Source organism: Lactuca sativa, chromosome 2, assembly GCF_002870075.4.
Source record: "Lactuca sativa cultivar Salinas chromosome 2, Lsat_Salinas_v11, whole genome shotgun sequence".
NCBI lineage: Eukaryota > Viridiplantae > Streptophyta > Magnoliopsida > Asterales > Asteraceae > Lactuca > Lactuca sativa.
The window spans coordinates 81,501,342-81,504,000 of record NC_056624.2 but is presented as its reverse complement, the minus strand read 5'-3'; positions in this window follow the sequence as shown (position 1 = coordinate 81,504,000).

Genomic DNA, 2,659 nt, shown 5'->3' with positions numbered 1-2,659 from the left:
TCTCAACCAAATTCCAAACTTGATTGTCATACATGGATTGTATCTTGCTATTCATAGCCTCTTTCCATTTAGCAGACTCGGGGCCTGCCATGGCTTCCGCGTAACTGTTAGGTTCATCCAGACCTACTAGTGTCTCATCACTAATAAGTGTCTCACCTTCCGCAGTAATATGGAAACCATAGTAATGCTCAGGTGCATTCCTAACTCTCGTGGAACGCCTCAGAGGTACAGACTCGTCAATTGTCTCAACAGGAGTTTCCTCCTCAAGTTGAGGGCTAGAGTTTGAAGTTCCTTCACCACTTGACTCTTGAAGTTCTTCAAGGTCAATTTGCCTCCCACTGTCTCCTTGGCTTATAAACTCTCCCTCTCGAAAGACTCATCTTTTTGCTACAAAGACCACATTATCACTAGGTCTGTAGAAGAGGAAACCAAAGGATCTTTGTGGGTAGCCAATGAAAATACACCTCTCGCTTCGGGGTTCTAGCTTGTCATGAGTCTTGCACCTCACAAAAGCCTCGCAACCCCAAATCTTGACGTGGTCTAGGTTGGGTACTTTACCAGTCCACATCTCGTGAGGAGTTTTGGCAACTTTCTTTGTAGGGACTAGATTAAGAATATGGGCGGCAATCTCTAAGGCATACCCCAGAATGAGATTGGTAGCGAAGCTCGACTCATCATGGAACGAACCATATCCAACAAGGTTCGATTACGCCTCTCAGCTACACCATTCAACTGTGGTGTCCTGGGAGGTGTCAATTGTGAGACAATCCCACATTCCCTAAGATAGTCGAAGAACTATGAACTAAGATACTCACCACCTCGATCGGATCGAAGCATATTAATGTTCCTGCCCAATTGATTCTCGACTTCCTGTTTAAATTCCTTAAACCTTTCGAAAGTCTCTGACTTATGCTTGATCAAGTAGACATATCCATATCTACTGTAATCATCAGTAAAAGTCAAATAATAACGATTAGCATCCCTTGTGGCATGTTTGAATGGTCCACACACATCCGTGTGTACAAGGTCCAACAAACCTTCACCCCTCTCACAAGAACCTGTGAAGGGTGACTTTGTCATTTTCCCAAGTAAGCATGATTCGCAACTATCATCTGACTTTAGGTCAAACGACTCCAAGACTCCATCCTTTTGGAGTTGGCCTATGCGTTTCTTGCTTATATGTCCAAGACGACAATGCCATAATGATGCTTTATCCAAGTTATTATTATTAACAGAATCAATACACAATACATTATTTCCTAAGTTATCAACCACAGATACTGTTTCATACACGCCATCACAAGGTAATGCTTTAAAATAAAGAACATTATTAAAGAAAGCATTAATCGAACCAACTTCATTATCAAATGAAAAGGTGAAACCTTGTTTATACAATGCATGAAAGGAAATAATATTTCTTTCCATTTCTGGCGAATAACAACACTTATTCAAATCTAAACTAAACCCACTACTTAGCGATAAAGTATAAACACCAATCTTGGTGACAGGTGAAGCTTTCCTGTTTCCCATGATCAAGTTTATTCTTCCTTGCTCCACATTCTCACTTCTTCTTAGTCCCTGTAAAACAGAACAGATATGAATACCACAACCAGTATCAAGGACCCAAGAATTAGAATGGGGTGAGTTATTAGATAAGATAGTGTAAATACCTGCATGGTTGGGTTTAACTTTCCCATCCTTCACATCTTGCTGGTACTTTGGGCAGTTCCGCTTCCAATGTGCCTTTTCATGGCAATAGAAGCATTCAGCCTCTTTTGGGTCAGAAGAAGGAGTGATGAAACCTTTCTTGGTTCCAATTGAAGAAGAGCCATTAAGGGTCCTAACCTTGGTACCCTTCGAAGAACTCTTTCTCTTCTTCCCTCGTCCTTTCCCGATTGCCAAGACAGGGGCAGAGTTGGTAGGAGTAGGAGTAACAATCGCCTTACCCTTAAGACCACTTTCTGCGGTCTTTAAGAGTCCTTGAAGTTTGTTGAGTGTGACCTCTTCCTTGTTCATGAGGTATGTCATGCGGAATTGATCATAACATGAAGGTAAGGAGTGAAAAATGATATCTATTGCAAGCTCCTCGGGGAAGTTCACATTAAGCTTCCGCAAACGGTCTACAAATCTTTGCATTTTCTGCATGTGGCCCATGATGGGTTCACCATCCTTCATGCGAGTTGTTATCATGGAGGAGATGATTTCATACCTCTCTTGACGAGCACTTTGATGGTATCTTTCCATCAAGTCTTGGTGCATCTCATAGGGGTAGAAATCTTCATAGGATTTTTGGAGATCCGCGGTCAGAGTGGCCATCATGATGCATGCCACTTTGGTGGCATCCATTTCATGTGCCCTAAACTCAGCGATCTCTTGAGGAGTAGCAACTGTCTCATCAATCTCCTTAAGCTCCTTATCGAGGACATATTCTTTGTCCTCGTAGCGGGTAATCATTCTGATGTTTCTGATCCATTCATTAAAGTTGGATCCATCAAAAGTGACTTTCCCACACAAGTTCATAAGAGAAAAGGAGCCACTAGGATTATAGCCAGAAGCAGCGTTGTTTGCAGACATCTAGTAAGAGAAGAAAGAAAGAATTAGTTTAGATATAGAGATAGTCCTTAATAAAACACCCAAATGTAATATTAAGGTTAGGACC